Raw genomic sequence first — 17,183 nt, 5'->3', positions numbered from 1 at the left:
ACCCAGGACCTGGAATGTAGTAGCAGGTGCTCAGTAAATGTTTTGTTCAATGAATGATTGAATCTTATCACTCAATGGAAAGGACCTTTCCTTATCTAATTGCAGTTCTCCCCTATCAGAGGGCAGGGGCTGTTTTTCATCATCTCTGTACTTAGTGTGCTCCTGGAATATAATAGAGGCCAATAGAAGTCTGTTGAATTTACTAGAAGTGAAACTTATTCTCCCTGAAGGTAATAGAGTCAGTAGTTGTTTACAAGGCGGCAAATGAGGGGCCTTCTTCAAACTATTTCCCTTGTTCTTCTTGAAATTCCTGTGTTGATAATTTGTTCCTTTGACTTTCCTTTTCCTTACCCACTTATCTTACTATATTTTTATTTTTTTTTAGCCTTCTTGTGGCTTTTAATTTGATATTCCGTCTTCCAGAAAGTGCCCCCAGTTAAAGGGATTTCAGCTCTCACAGAGGAGGCGGGAAGATTTGGTTTTGTTCGGGGGGGGTTGCAGGGGTACCTTTACCACCAGAGGAAGCCCTGAGTGGTTCTTTTTTTCCCCCGGAGTGGAATTTTTGTTTAATTGAGATATAGTTGATTTACAAGGTTGTGTTCATGTCTGCTGTACAGCAAAGTAATTCAGTTATACACATATATATTCTTTTTTCATATTCTTTTCCATTATGGTTTATCACAGGATATTGAATATTGTTCCCTGTGCTATACAGTAGGACCTTGTTGTTTACCTATTTTATACATAGTAGTTTGTATCTGCTAATCTCAAACTCCTAATTTGCACCCCCCCGCATTGTCTTACTTTAAAATAACAGGCCCATAGGGAAAGGATTACATTAACCAAAAACAAAACTTTGCCTTCATTGCATTTTTTCCTTGAGGATTTTGTAAACCAGGCAGACTATCTCTGGTGGGCCCTATTCAAGCCACTGCCTGTTTTTGTACAACCTGGAGCTAAGAATGGCTTTAAAATTTTTTAATGGTTGAAAAAAGCTCAAAAGAAGAATAATAGTTCATGATATATAAAAATTATATAAAATTCAAATGTCAGTGTTTAAAGTTTTACTGGGACACAGTCACATCCATTCAGTTCTGTGATGTCTGTGGCTGTTTTGTGCTACAATAGTGGAGCTGAGTGGCTATGACAGAAACTTAGGGTCCACAAAGTCTAAAATATTTACTATTTGGCTCCTTTACAGAAAAAGTTTGACTCACTACTCTCAGAGGAGGCTGTTTGTACTCCAGCACTTATCCTATTGGCTTGTTCCAGTATTTTTTTTACAAAATCACTAGATATAACCTAATTTTAGTGAGGAAGAGACACTCATTTTAGAAGCTACATAGATTCCCAGAAAGTTATGTGTAAGTAGAAATCTTATGAATAAAATCATGGTTTAAAGATTTTTTATATTTCTACTTAAATAATTATTTAGGTGTGGAGAGATGACAATGTTCTCTCTCTGAGTTTTGGAGTCAGGTTTGTTTGAAGCAGGCACTGTGTTACCGCAGAGGCACCTCCTCTTTATCTTGTCTTTTCACTGCTCATAATTCTTGGGGCTCAGGCCGTCAGCGGTGGTGCACTCCATGCTTAATCTCAGTCTCGGCTCCCTGGAGGCAGACTGCTTGGATTATGCTCCTACAAGAGAGGGACAGTTACCTCAGGGCTGGAGGAGGAAGTGATTTATCCTAGGTACTCCCAACAATATGCCTGGGAAATCATCAGTCTGCCCCTAAATGGTTTCCATACTGCAAGGAGTGGGGGTGGGCAGCAACAGGCAAGGATAGGGATTCCAGAATTGGCACTTCTCCCCTTGTCCCCCACCCCACCCTCAAGGTTAGCAGTAAGTGTGAGGCAGTCCTTCTGACCCCCATAATCCCATATGGACTCTCTCCACAAACTTTTGGTTTTTGCAGCTGGTCGGCTTGAAGGAATGTGAACTTAGGCTGAGTTGGCAGCACAGAGATTTTCAAGTGTGACATCACTTCCCAGTCGGGAAAGTTGATGAAGTCTGATCCCAGCCTGAAAGTTGTGATTTCCCCTGGCTCTCTGGAATTCTAGGTGTTCCTGGATTTGCCGGAGGCATTCTGTTGCTCTCAGCAGTATTAGTCTTGGAGCTCCGTTTTCCCTTCCCACCTTACTGCCGCATGAGAATTCACAGGCCACTGGCAGGATGGGAGCCTTGTAGCCAGCCTCCGGATTGCAGGTGAGCAATTTGAAAGTCAAGTCCACCTTCAGGATGGAGGAGAATTAATGGAAGGCTACAGGCTTTCACTCTGCCTCCCCCGGTGAATTTTTCCATCTGCCGTTTTCATAGTGTAATGTGGTATATATCAAGAAATACCTTTAAACCAAGAATCCCCAATCTTTTCCTGAGGTGAAGAGACTTTGCCTTTGTCAAGAGTCATAAAATCCCAGTAGTACCACACAACACTTCTGACACCAGATGTATGGGTTTTCCACACCTCAAGCAATTCTCTGACACCAGCTGGGTGTCCTACCATTCAGTTCAGTTCTGCACTATGTACTTAGAGTTAGCATTAGATCCCACAGGTTAAGGGCTCCGTCCCACAAGACTGTTCCCACTCCAGGGGGACAATTCCCACTTGCCAATCCCAAGTCCCAGGCTGTCACCCCTACTTCTGACCATCCCCTGTCTATAAATCGAAGTTCCTTGACCCCCTCCTTGGGGTAAAAAATTTGCTAGGATGGCTCACAGAACACAGGAAAATGTTTACTCATGGTTATCAGTTTACTATAAAGGATATAATAAAGATATGAGGGAATTCCCTGGTGATCCAGTGGTTAGGACTCAGAGCTTTCACAGCCGGGGGGCCTGGGTTCGATCCCTGGTTGGGGAACTAAGATCCCACAAGCCGCATGGCGTGGCACAGCAAAAAAATAAAATAGAAAAGATTTGAATGAGTAGCCAGATGAAGAGATACAGGGCAAGGTCCCGTAGGGTCCCAAGTGCGGGGAGCTTTTGTGCCCGTGGAGTTGGGACATACCACCATCCTAGCTTGGAGGTGGGTGGCAGGTACAACCATGAAGGCAGATTATTAATGGATGGGACTAAGTCATTAAAAGGAGTGAGAGGAACTACTATATGCCAGACAGAGGAAGCACCATCTTTGATGCAGCTATCAGTATTTCTTTATATTACAGAAAGTATAAAAATACAGCTTCAAGACACATGCCCTAGACTCTGCTCTCAGACTGCCAACCATAAGCTCTGACTGGTTCCTTGGACTTTGCACAGGTTCTCTTATTCAACGCTTGCAATAACTATATGAACAGGTAATATTATCCCCTTTTTAAATGAAAACAAAATTGAGGCTCAGTAAGCACACAGAGCTGGGAAGTGGTAGAGCTGGGATTGGAGCACAGGACTGGCGGTGTGCAAAGTTCAAGTTCTTTTTTTACCATTTTCTGCTACTTTCTGCTGAGAATGCTAATGAGCTTCAGGGAGGAGAGGAGGGGTCCAGTGGGAGTGGCTGGTTTGAGGACGGGCCAGGCAAGGCTCCAAGGCTTCTAATGGACTGCCTGTCTGTCCTTCAGGGAACCCTGGGATGAGCTGTAACTGGAGTGAAAGTCCAAGGGAGAAGACAGACGTCCCCCAGGCAGAGAAAGCTGAGCCCGCTTCCCCCACAGTGTGGGCCATGGCTTTACAAGAGGATTGGGCAGTTGGACCCAATCCCTGCTGACCCAGATGACAGAATCAGCCTTTTTAATTAGTTCATCTGGTTCACCTGGTGGAAGTGACAGTCACTCATAGTTCAGGAGGTGCCAATTTTCCATCCCCCGAGTAGCACAACCATCCCTTTAAAGGGACTTCACTTGTCAAGTTCAGTGAGGAGACAGACCCCTGCCTGCCAGCACCACATTATAACTGCTGTGGACCCTGGGTATTCTGACTTTTATGGGCCCCTTCCTCCATAAAAAATGTTTAAATTTATTTTATGTCTGCATTGGTATGAAGACAAATATATTAATATTATATATTAAAACATTTTCTTCAACCTAAATTTTTTTTTTCTTCTGATTTTAAAAGCAATTAAAACACATTCATGGGCCTCCTAAAGTGTCATGTGCCCTGGGCACTGCACCTCTCATGATTTAACAGAGAAGTTGGCCCTGCTGCCCACCCCTTCACCCTCTGCTCCATCCCACCTCCGTGGCCCTGTTTGCTCAAACAAGCAAAGAGTCTGTATTTGCTGAGGGAACTTCACAGTACGTTGCATTTCTTCCCGGAAGAAAGCTGAGTAATAAAAGGCAGTCGAAGGGAAAGAGACCCTGAGAAAGCCCAGGACTGGGAGTCGAGAGGCCTGCGTCTCAGTTGGGACTTTGCCACCTGACTCCTCAGTTGTCCTGTGGAGACAGGGGTATGTTGTTTCAGGGGTGTGTTGAAGGTCAGAGGACCCAGAGGCAGGACCATGAGCGGGAGTAAAGTTTCAATGAAGCCAGAGCTCAGATTGATTTAATTACTTTCTAACGGTGAAAAAGGCAAGCAAAAGCCTTGACCTGAGAGATGGGAGGTCCCCATCCCGGAAGTGGTCAGCAGGGACTCCTGCCCAGGTGCTCTCAGGGGATGGATGCACCAGATAATGCTTGTGAAAGGAGACAGAAAATTCGAGGGACCTGGAGAGTGCAGCATTCTTGGCAAGTCTGCTGTTTGAGAGAGAAGCAGCCAGACAAGGGAAGGGGACAGTGTGACCTAGGCTCCCTGGAGAGCAGCCCTGGGCAGGGTGGCCACACTGCTGGCACAGGCAGCTTGGAGGATGTGGGGTGAGAGAGGGTGGACACGGGGTGGAAAGGGTAGCGCCAACCAGATGGCAGGAAGCTGCGAGGGACTTGAGTGACCTCTCTCCACGGCCCTCAGAATTGATCACATCTCCCACTTCATGAAATGTTCAGTGTGGTTGGATATTTTGTAGGAAACAACGAAGGAGCTGAGCTCTGTGACCAGTTTCGATACCAGCTGAAACCGAAGCTGAGCAGATATGCAAGAGCAAAGAATCAGAAGATGCCAGAAGTGAGGTGAGGGACGGGTCAGAGTCTTGGGAAGGGCTTTTAGCAACAGCAGTCAGGGCCGTCTGGCCAGTAGGCCCCGCTGGCACAGGGCCTCTTGCAGACCAGCTTTTCAAAAGCCTGTGAAAACATGTGAGATGAGAAAAAAACTAATGGATCTAAAACACAAAAAGTATAAAATTGAAAAGTAATACATTTTAATGAAGCATCATAAGACATAAAATTATGTCAACTTCATTCATTTTTCAATTTAGTGTTTATGAATTATTTACATTTGAAAAGAAAGCTACGGTTTGATTCTCTCACCCTGTAAAATTTCCTGTGTGTGTGTGATGACAGCCCACAAATCATAGTCAGTCATATAGTCAGTGAATAACTGGTAGCTAAATAATTCCAAAGCAAAATTAAGAAAACCCTTTTGATTTTTTCCACAGCAAAAAATGTTATATTTCATGTGAAATGTGGGTATATGCTAATGTATTTGGATATGATGTGGAATGTGGACTCCAAAATTAAAAGTCCCTGGGGCTTGTTATGGTCTGAAAACCAGCCCTGGTCATAGGCCCTGGAATTGGGGTGTAGGCCAAGTTGAACCAGATCTATGAGGAGTGAGATGGGGGCCTCAGCTGATGTCAGATAATAACTGCATTAGGTGAACTCAGAGCCTTCCAATTCAGAGTCCATATGTACACAAGTCCTTTCAACCCTGAAGGGCTAGTCAGATGTATAAGCTTTCATTTGTATTTTTATTTTTTATCTTTTATATACAATGTGTTATGCATTTTAAAATCATTTTTTAAATTTTTTATTTTTTATACAATTTTGAAAGGCTACCCTCCATTTACAAAATATTGGCCATATTCCCCATGTTTTACAATTACATCCTTGTAGCCTGTCTTAACACCCAGTAGTTTGTACCTCTCACTCGCCAATCCCTTTAATGCCCCTCCTCCACACTGGTAACCAGTAGCTTGTTATCTGTATCTGTGAATCTGCTTCTTTTCTGTCACATCATTCGTTTGTTGTATTTTTTAGATTCCACATATAAGTGATATCATACAGTATTTGTCTTTCTTTGTCTGACACTGAGCATAATGCCCTCCAAGTCCATCTATGTTGCTGCACATGGCAACGTTCATTCTTTTTTATGGGCTGAGTAGTATTCCTGTGTGTGTGTGTGTGTGTGTGTGTGGTGTGTGTGTGTGTGTGTATCACCTCTTCTTTATCCAGATAGATGAGCTTTTAGATATGGTGAGCATAAAGCTCTCTGGAAGGTAAGAAGCACCTTACAAGTGTAGTGGACTGTTATATTAAGTCTCTACTAGGGCTAAAGTAACTCATGGAGGAGAAAGTGACCCAAAAATGAGCAGGTGATAACTTTACTACTTGGCTGGTGGCAGGGAGCCTACACATGTCAGGAGACCTGGGTATGAGGCAAGGAGCCAGTGGGGGGCCTCTGGCCTGGACTGGCTGACGTGTAGCATCACTTAGCGGTGGTAGGTGTCCTGGTGGCAGCTGGAATGTACTGTCACCCACTCAAGGCACTAAAAGCCGACACTGATTGCCATCTTCTTTTTTCCCCTTTAATGATTTCACTCTTACACTTGAGACAAGGGAGGAGAAATAAAAAGTGCACTCCAGACTTCTCTCTCCCCCCCTCATTTTTGTCTTGGTCCTTTTCCCGGGCTCCTGTTGTGCCATGCCCTTCCTCGTCACACCCAGCTGTGTTCTCTCCCTGCCCCAGCCCTCCGCAGCCAGGTTTCTTTGCCTGCATGTTTCTTTCAGTGAGGCCACAAAGGTGGGACCAGTAGATACCCCACTGGAAGCCTCACAGGCTGGGTGTAGAGCTGTGAGTGGTGGAGAGGGGGGAGGCCAGCCTGAGGAGCCCCCAGGGGTAACCATGGGAGAACTCAGGCCCCCCATCACCCCACCACCAGTGGCTCTGGGCAGAGGATCTCAGCCCTGAAGTAGCAGTGAGGGAGTGCTGGCTGTAAAGCCCCTGGTGTTTGCTTCTCATGCCAGGTGACCCGGGGAAGGCAGCTTAATGGGTCTGTTGTGTCTCTCTATCATGGGTGTCAGTGATCAGAAAGGAGCAGCCAAAGAGCAAAGGGGAGCAGTGGCCCTCCTTCCCCAAGGAGACCCCGCCCCTTCCCAGGGCTACCTCCATCACACCAGGGTCCCTTCAGACCCTGAAGTCTAATCGTTTTCACAGCCGTGACCTAACATTCATCTAGTACTTCCCTGTGCACTGTGATGCTGGGAACAAGGTGGGGCAGGTGTCAGAATTATGCCCATTTTACAGGTGAGGAAACAGTTTGGGAGTGAACTGACTGGCCAGGTTCTGGGGCTAGCAGCGGACGAGCTGATCGAGACTGGAACCTCATTCTTCTGACTCCAAGCTCAAGGTGTGTGGGCTTGAGCTTCCGAGCCCACAGGAAGCGCCGGCTCCCACTAAGCCTCCAGTTAGGCCATGAGTGAGTATGTGGAGTAGGAGTATGCATGCAGTGAGTACGTGCCGATCCCAGAACCAGAATTCTGTCTCAGGCAACCCTCAAGGCTCCTAAAATGCAGACGTCATGTACAGCCGTTGAATTTTAGAGGGGAAGATTATTTCTTTTATGGCAAAATTCATTCATTCATTTATTCATGTATTCATTCACTCAACAAGTATATATATTAAGCAATACTCCATCTCCAATAAACGCAAGCCAATTCACCAAAAATCAGCACCCCCGCCTAAAACCGCACCTGCAACATAACTCACTCCATTTGTCAATTTAATCACTTTGTTAACTGACTAGTTTACTAGTTTTACCAAGTTTACTCATTTTATGAGCTTGAACAGTAATGTTTTAACAATTAAAATATTGGCTGCACAGACATAGTAGAAATTAACATTTTTTCCACATGAAATACTACTTTTCCAGGCAAAATTCCAGCCTTTAACTATACGATAGGATTATTTTGGCCAACTCTGGTCTCTTTACGTGCTTTATTTTCAAACTCGAAACATTTAAATATTTTTTTGTCAGTTTCTTGAAATGATATAAGCTTGAACTTTATAGGGGCAGTGCAGGGAAATGGCTACGTAGGAAGGCCTGGACCTGGACCAGCCTGCCCGGGGTATCAGCCCAGCTCTGCCACTTTCTTAGGGACAGCTTACTTGTACATATGTGATGTGATCTCAGCCATTTTATGTACAAACACTGGGGGAAGAAAAACACATCATGATAATAACGGGGTTATTTCTGGGTGGTGGGATCGTGAGTAACTTTACTTGCCTTCCTTATAACTTTTGTCAATGGAAAGAATTAATCAATGGTCAATCTAAGAAAGAAAGGGAAATTTTTATTGGAGCCAAGCTGAGGACTATAGCCCAGGAGGCAGCTGGCTACTCTGAGAAACTGCTCTGAAGAGGTAAGGGGAGAGGTCAGTAAGTGATTTGGGGGAAGAGGGTATGTGCGATCAAGCACACGTCTCAGTAGAAGGTTGCTGCTAGTTCACGAGAAACAGACAGCTTAGTTGATGATTGTAGTACTTTTCTAAGTATAGGAAGATGCAAGAATCCAGATCATAAAAAATTTTCCTTAAAATATCTAACTATCTAAAGGCCTGTTCTGCCAGATTTCCCAGAGTACAGAGTGCCTCATTCCAGATCTTCACTCTGAATTCCTTTCTCTGGTGTAACTGCCCGTCAGCAACTGCAGTGGCTAATGACTTGATTCGTGTAGAACTAGGTGGTGGGCAACATTCTTTATTTTACAATCACTTGCCTTTTGGTCTTAATTTCAACCAAGGTTGGGAGGCATTTGGTGACCATTTTGTCCACGGTGCTAGAAGTGCTCATTCCCAGGATAGGTGAGGATTTCATTGATAGGCCACTCAATGTGCTATTACTGGACCTGTGAACAGTAGCCCAAAGTCTGTTATGGTCAGGAAATGGCTCCCTCTTGTTGCTTCTTCCCATAAAGAGATGCACCATTACAATCCTTGATCATATAGAACTATATATTTGGCCAATCATTTCAAGTCACCTAATCATCATTAATTTTATCCAAGGCTCAGTCACATATTTGATAATGCAAGAAATAATCTTGTAAAGTAGGCAAAATACAAGTAATATAGCTGGTAACATTAATAAGATCATAAGTAAGTATTTAAGCTGAGAACTTCCGTTAGCTGTGGCCCAGTATCTCCCCAGGTAGTCTAACCAGTCTGTTCTGCATTAAGTGATGATATATTGACATGGTGCATACAGTTCACCAAAGATGTCTGCATGTACAAGGTGAGTGGTGGGGCCATTGTGACCCCTTACAGGATTGTAGAAGGAATGTTATCTTCTAAGGAGTTACATAGCTGGCACCAGAAGGAGAAAAAATTGATCTTTATGGTTGAGTAGGTATTTTCTGCTGTTGGGGAAGTCTGGTTAACACATAATGCAGGCACACAATGCACACTAGAGGGGAGAGAGGAAGCCAAAGCGTGGAGATAAAGTTTTATGTTTAAATTTTCTTGTCTTGCCTTAAAACGTGAATTTTATTTCAAACACTTTTCTATATGTTTTAAGACATCCTTTTAATGATTTTAAGTGTAACTACATAAGAGGAACTATACCAGAGGGCTTCGTATATGTTGTTTTATTTAGTTCTCACAACCAACACCCAAGATAGGTGAGTATTATCACCACTTTACAGAAAAAGAACTGAGGCTCCAAAGCATTAAGTAACTTGCATGTGGTCCCACACCCCCGAGGAATCTGGCTTCTTCATCTCATGCTAATAGTACTTCCTCTGGCTCAACCTAAGAGTCCTTCTCTGTGTAAATGTGTAATATCTGCATCTCAAAATATGGTGGAAGGATGGAGTGAGATGTTGATGTACGAAAGCCCACTGCAATGATACAGCCCTCTATAAAGAATAATATGAATGAGGAGCATGTGTTATATTCACTGTGCTGTTCTAAGGCTCTGTATATATTATGTTCCTTCAATCAGCTCAGTGAGCCTTCAAGGCAGGTGGCCATTATTATCCTCATTTTACAGAAAAAGCATATCAAGGAACAGAGAGGGTAACATGCCAAGTTCACACAACTGTACATGATATTAATGATCTCAGTGGGAGCGTTTCCATTGTAAATGACATTCTGGGTCATCTCTTTCCCAATCTCCCCTTTGAGTTCCTCAGGGAGAGAAAGGGAAACACCCTACTAGAAGTCAGACAGTCCCCTGGCTCAGCAGGAGGTAGATGAGGGGGGGGAGGCAGGTCAGAGATCAGAGGTCAGGCATTAGGATCAGCACCTTAATTGGTGCTTGTTGACCTTGCTTTCCAAGGACTGTAGGGGACAACCACAAACTCCAAGGACACTGCTGCCACCTGCTTGTTCACACATTTTCCAGCAAGGCTTCTCCCAACATCAAGATCTTCACCACTGTCTTCCCCAGACCCCCTTCTGTGGCCTGGGTAGGAGAATTTCAACCTTTCAATTTTAGATGCAGGAAGGATAAGCCCTTAGCAGAAGTAGAAGGGCGCCAATAAGAGTGCAGAGATGCTTCTGAGCCATGCAACCTGGAGGCAAGACCTTGCTTCTTTTGAATCTGTCTTCATCTGTAAAACAAAGACAACATAATATCTGCTTCATACAATTGCTTTTAAGATGAAATAAGATATTTTCCCTCTACAATCTACCTTCTTTTTTTAAATATTTATTTATTTATTTATTTTGGCTGCATTGGGTCTTAGTTGCAGCACGTGGGATCTTCATTGCAGCGTGCGGGATCTTTCATTGCGGCCCACAGGCTTCTCTCTAGTTGTGGTACACGGCTCAGTAGTTGCGGCGCACGGGATCTCTAGTTGTGACACGCAGGATCTAGAGCACGTGGGATTAGTTGCCCCGTGGCATATGGGATCTTAGTTCCCTAACAAGTGATTGAACCCACGTCCCTGCATTGCGGGGGTGGATTCTTAACCACTGGACCACCAGGAAAGTCCCACAGTCTACCTTCTTTTTTTTTTCTTTTTAAAAAATGTTTCCTAGATTTTTTGATGATGACCATTCTGACCGTGTGTGAGATGATATCTCATTGTAGTTTTGATTTGCATTTCTCTAATGATTAATGATGTTGAGCATTCTTTCAATGTGTTTGTTGGCAATCTGTATATCTTCTTTGGAGGAATGTCCTATTTAGGTCTTCTGCACATTTTTGGATTGGGTTGTTTGTTTTTTTGTTATTGAGCTGCATGAGCTGCTTGTAAATTTTGAAGATTAATCCTTTGTCAGTTGCTTCATTTGCAAATATCTTCTCCCATTCTGAGGGTTGTCTTTTGGTCTTGTTATGGTTTCCTTTGCTGTGCAAAAGCTTTGAAGTTTCATTAGGTCCCATCTGTTTATTTTTGTTTTTATTTCCATTTCTCTAGGAGGTGGGTCAAAAAGGATCTTGCTGTGATTTATGTCATAGAGTGTTCTGCCTATGTTTTCCTCTAAGAGTTTGATAGTTTCTGGCCTTACATTTAGGTCTTTAATCCATTTTGAGTTTATTTTTGTGTATGGTGTTAGGGAGTGTTCTAATTTCATACTTTTACATGTACCTGTCCAGTTTTCCCAGCACCACTTATTGAAGAGGCTGTCTTTTCTCCACTGTATATTCTTGCCTCCTTTATCAAAGATAAGGTGACCATATGTAAATTGATACAGCTACTATGGAGAACAGTATAGAGGTTCCTTAAAAAACTACAAATAGAACTACCATATGACCCAGCAATCCCACTACTGGGCATATACCCTGAGAAAACCATAATTCAAAAAGACTCATGTACCAAAATGTTCATTGCAGCTCTGTTTACAATAGCCAGGACATGGAAGCAACCTAAGTGTCCATCCACAAATGAATGGATAAAAGAAGATGTGGCACATACATACAATGGAATATTACTCAGCCATAAAAAGAAACGAAATTGAGCTATTTGTAGTGAGGTGGATGGACCTAGAGTCTGTCATACAGAGTGAAGTAAGTCAGAAAGAGAGAAACAAATACCGTATGCTAACACATATATATGGAATTTAAGAAAAAAATAAAAGGTCATGAAGAACCTAGGGGTAAGATGGGAATAAAGACACAGACCTACTAGAGCATGGACTAGGATATGGGGAGGGGGAAGGGTAAGCTGTGACAAAGTGTGAGAGTAGTATGGACATATATACACTACCAAACGTAAAATAGATAGCTAGTGGGAAGTAGCCGCATGGCACAGGGAGATCAGCTAGGTGGTTTGTGACCACCTAGAGGGGTGGGATAGGGAGGATGGGAGGGAGGGAGATGCAAGAGATATGGGAACACATGTATATGTATAACTGATTCACTTTGTTACAAAGCAGAAACTAACACACCATTGTAAAGCAATTATACTCCAATAAAGATGTTAAAAAAAAACACAAAAAAACCTGAAAGCATAGACAGTTTATCAAACAGTGTTTCAGAGTTTGAGGAAAGAAATTGATTTCCCACAGAGAGTGAAATTTGGTCCAGAAATGAATTCAGCACATTTGCTTTATTAAGGAAATGCTTGGCTGTATCTATTTGGGAATCTCCTTGAGCAATAAATTTGATGATTTAGGCATGAACCTTCCAGAAAAAAAAGATTTTTAAATTTATGTATTTATTTATTTTTGGCTGCGTTGGGTCTTCATTGCTGCGTGCGGGCTTTCTCTAGTTGTGGCGAGCGGGGGCTACTCTTCGTTGCGGTGCGTGGGCCTCTCATTGCTGAGCATGGGCTCTAGGCACATCGACTTCAGTAGTTGTGGCTCACGGGCTCTAGAGCGGAGGCTCTCTAGTTGTGGCGCACAGGCTTAGTTGCTCCGTGGCATGTGGGATCTTCCCGGACCAGGGCTCGAACCCACGTCCCCTACATTGGCAGACACATTCTTAACCACTGCGCCACCAGGGAAGCCCCCAGTCTACCTTCTTACCAGAAAAAAAGTTAGCTGTATAAAGGACAAGCCAGGATGGGGAAGAATTAAGAATCCCCAAATGTCTAAAATCAACCTTTGCTTACATTAACATTTTTAACAATTAAAAATTTTTTTACTTAGTAAAGCATTTCCCTTTATATTTTGCTACTGATTTTGAAATTATCAAAATTAAGTCTCAAGTCATTTTTTGTGCATTTTATTATCTGAACCAGAATGTGAAATACTGAAAAGAATATCTGATTTTTTTTTTTTTGAGAAAAAGCTTTCATAATTGAAAGTGTCTCTCCCATCTGAGACTGCCAGAGTCATTTCCAAGATTCTGGTTCACAAGTTTCACATCACTTCTTTCAGGCAAGGCATCTAGCAAATGAGCAACGTAAAACTGAGAAAACTAGAAGGGGCTTTTTCCACTCAAGTTCCCTTGGGAACTGACCCAAACAGCAAAGCTAAGAGGCCTGGCTCCCTCTCAGCAGCTAAAAACATCACACCAGATTCTGTTTGCCTGAACATTCCTTCTGACTAGTTCTAGATGCTAGCAGTTGGATTCCAGTTAACTTTCATGTTGCCAGTCTAATAGTCCTTCTAGAATATTTGCAATTTGTATTACTGGTTTAAAAGTTCAGCAAAACTGAAACTCTCAATGGCTGAGTTCCGGTAAGTACCTGTAAACAATTTCAGGACTATCCACTCTACTACACATTACAGGCCTGGCTGTGATGTGGGTTCCAGGGGCAGGTCTGGCTGTTCTCATCCTCTGAAGGGGAGGTTGGGTACCAACTCGCTCTCTCACCTTCTTGGGTTTTGGACAGCGTACTAAATGAAGATACTATCTGCTGCCTGGATTCGTCTTGTAAGACCCGAGTGTTTCCAGAACCTGGGAGAAGCACACAATGCCCTGTTGGAGAACCTAATGGCAAGGTGGTTAAGGCAGAGTGTGGGACAGCTGAAGGCAGATGACTCAGGACCTCTGCACCCAGAGCAAGGAGGCATCTGTGAGAGGGAGACAAGGCTTAAAGAAGGGCCTGATGGAGACTTAGGGAGGAAGAAGTAATGGTGGACCTGGACTTAGATCTTTGGTTTTTCAGTGATGAAAGAAGCTGAGAAGAAGACATTTCAGACTGAGCCCCCAAAACATAGAAATAAGAAGAATAACTCTTAAGACGGTATTTAGGTACAGCTCTTAAGAAGCTACTCAGTAACCACACAATAGGTGGTAAGAACAGCAGGATTTCCAGTGACTCTGGGCCGCTGTCGGACTTCTCCACCTGGGACCTGCAGACTCACCCTCAGGCATGTGTGAGTGCTCTGTAAGGACTTCCACATTTTATCTTTTCACTTGATGCCTATTTGAAATAAGATTAATGTTTGCAGATTCTGGGTCATCTGTATAGCCACTGAGTACCATAACACAGCTTCAGCTTCTACATGGGCACTGTGTTTAGATAGGATTGGGGCCAAGTAATGCTATTTGAATTGTCAGAACTAGAGGAAAAAAGAGTAGATATAGATTTAACATGTAAAACAAGTAGAGACCAAAGGACATCACAAAACACTGTATGACGATCACTTACCCATTCATTCAACCAGAAAACTGGTGGGTATGCAGAGTTATCACCCAGCCCCTGGGGTATAGGCATGCCAAATACAGAAGAACGCTGTCAAGAAAAGATATACAAAAAAGGTGTCATACAAGGATGACAGCCTGCCTAAAGATGATCTTTTTGGTTTCAGGATCTATTTACATCTTTAAAATTATCGAGAATCCCAAGGAGCTTTTGTTTGTGTGGGTTGTATCTATCAATATTCATGTATTAGAAACTAAAACTGAGAAATTTATTTACTAATTCATTTTTAAATAACAATAATAAACCCATTATATATTAACATAGCTAACATTTTTAATGAAAATATATTTTGCAAAACAAAACTTTAGTGAGAAGAGCAGCATTGTTTTACATTTTTGCAAATCCATTTGATGTCTGGCTAAATAAAAGCTAAATTCTTCTGTCTGCTTATGTATTCAACCCATTTTGATATATTGTTTTGGTTTATGTTGGGATCAGGACGGGCTGCCCCAAATTATGCCACAATGGCATATTGATTATTTTGAATTAGGAAATGGCCAGTGCAAGAGGGACACTCTTTTCTGCTTCCCTGAAAGCAGGAAATAAATCTCTCCTGTGAAAGGTGTACTCCCTGCATCTGGAGGCAGGACATCCTTATTACCAGACAGGGAATTGGGGCTGAGAAGCCTGTATAAACAAACCTTGTTGTTTCTTTAATTTACTACCTCAAGCCCAAATTCTGTTGATATTCTTTACTAATTGAGCACCCAAAAACTAAGTTTCTTTGTCCTGTCAATTCCTCACAAATATATTGTCTCTTTGTCTACAAAGTATAAAAGCCGCCTGCTTTGACCACCTCTTTGTTCCTATTTTATGAGACCTCTGTGCGCATGAATTGTTTCTTTTTCTCCTCTTAATCTGTCTTTTTTTTAATTTTTATTTATTTATTTATTTATGGTCGCGTTGGGTCTTCATTGCTGCTCACGGTCTTTCTCTAGTTGCGGAGAGCAGGGGCTACTCTTCATTGTGGTGCGCAGGCATCTCATTGCAGTGGCTTCTCTTGTTGCAGAGCGTGGGCTCTAGGCACGCAGGGTTCAGTAGTTGTGGCACTTGGGCTCAGTAGTTGTGGTTCGCGGGCTCTAGAGCTCAGGCTCAGTAGTTGTGGCGCACGGGCTTAGCTGCTCTGCGATATGTGGGATCTTCCCGGACCAGGGCCTGAACCCGTGTCCTCTGCATTGGCAGGTGAATTCTTAACCACTGCACCACCAGGGAAGTTCCTCTTAATCTGTCTTGTGTCGACTTTATTATTAGTCCAGCCACAAAAATCAAGAGGGGCGGGGGGGGGGGGGCGGAAATTTCCCCCTCCCAGATATTTGAAGAAAATGTGACCTCACACATACACGTTGTTGGAAAAAAGGAAGAGTATTTTAATAGACGTTTTAGATAATTGTGGGTGTTCTTCTTGGATACTGCACTAAAATTTGACAAATGGTAGTTTCTTAAACATCAATTGCAAGGTAGAATCTAGAACCACATTGATGAACTTTTCAAAATTTGGTTACATTAAAATTCAGGAGTTCATGATGCATTTTGAATGTCTCATGTATATTTTCCATTTTATCACACCGAGTATTAAAATGATTTATACTCAACGGTCAAGATTTAATGGAAATAATTTTTACAGCTTCATTAAGGACATTCTTAAGTGAAACAAGCTTTTCTTTTTTTTTTTCCCCATGAGTGCATGGTGATGAAGAATACAGGGGCTACTAGTTCTGTTTGGTGCCACTGCCTTGATTTGTGTGAAAGTGACAGCAGTTCTACCCACCATTTCTTTTGCACCATCAATACACGTGTTAACACAGTGAAAAAGATAATGTCTTAGTATTATGACGATGGTGATGAAAGCTTCTCCAGGATTACTGAGGGGTCTCATGGACCAGATTTAGAACCACTGAACTAGGGTAAAGTACTTAATTGGAGTCATTGTTTGTTAAAGTTCCCAGACTTAGAGAAATTATTTGTTAGCTTATAGATTTTTGCCTAGTAGAAATTAATTTTGCTCAGTAGAAAAGGTAACTCCAAAGGTTTTAATCTATTGCCTTAGAGGACATTAACCAGTTTTGAATGTAAGCCAGCAATTGTATCCTAATATTCCTTTACTAAGTTACTGAGAAGTACATAACTTCTCAAACACTTTCTACACTGGTCTTTATATCTTCCTGTTTCCCTCATTAATTGATGAATTCAGTAAAATCTTTGACACACATTCATTTTATATTTGCATGAGTCACAATTTTAACTTCTTTCAAAATTATCCTTTAGCAACCTCAAGTTTCAACATCATTATCACGTTACTAGTGGCAAATCACTTGTTTAACAAAACATCTTTAAATAATGTCATTCTTAATTATTTGGGGTTTGTGGTTTTTTTTCTTTTTTTTTTTGCGGTACGCGGGCTCTCACTGTTGTGGCCTCTCCCGTTGCGGGGCACAGGCTCCGGACGCGCAGGCTCAGCGGCCATGGCTCACAGGCCCAGCGACTCCGCGGCATGTGGGATCTTCCCGGACCGGGGCACGAACCCGTGTCCCCTGCATTGGCAGGCAGACTCTCAACCACTGCGCC

General features: G+C 42.7%; 1 long non-coding RNA gene across 1 annotated transcript in view; it reads left to right on the top strand.

Annotated features, from left to right (window-relative positions):
• Positions 1 to 2,950: 2,950 nt before the first annotated feature.
• LOC116746787 overlaps positions 2,951 to 17,183 on the top strand; it is a 42,697-nt gene continuing 28,464 nt past the window's right edge. The window contains exons 1-3 of the long non-coding RNA XR_004347873.1: positions 2,951 to 3,297; positions 4,935 to 5,037; positions 7,331 to 7,502. This is a non-coding gene — a long non-coding RNA (uncharacterized LOC116746787). The remainder of the gene's footprint in view (positions 3,298 to 4,934; positions 5,038 to 7,330; positions 7,503 to 17,183) is intronic.

The sequence above is a fragment of the Phocoena sinus genome, chromosome 2 (assembly GCF_008692025.1).
Source record: "Phocoena sinus isolate mPhoSin1 chromosome 2, mPhoSin1.pri, whole genome shotgun sequence".
In the NCBI taxonomy this organism is placed as follows: Eukaryota; Metazoa; Chordata; class Mammalia; order Artiodactyla; family Phocoenidae; genus Phocoena; species Phocoena sinus.
This window is presented reverse-complemented; position numbering and strand designations above follow the sequence as displayed.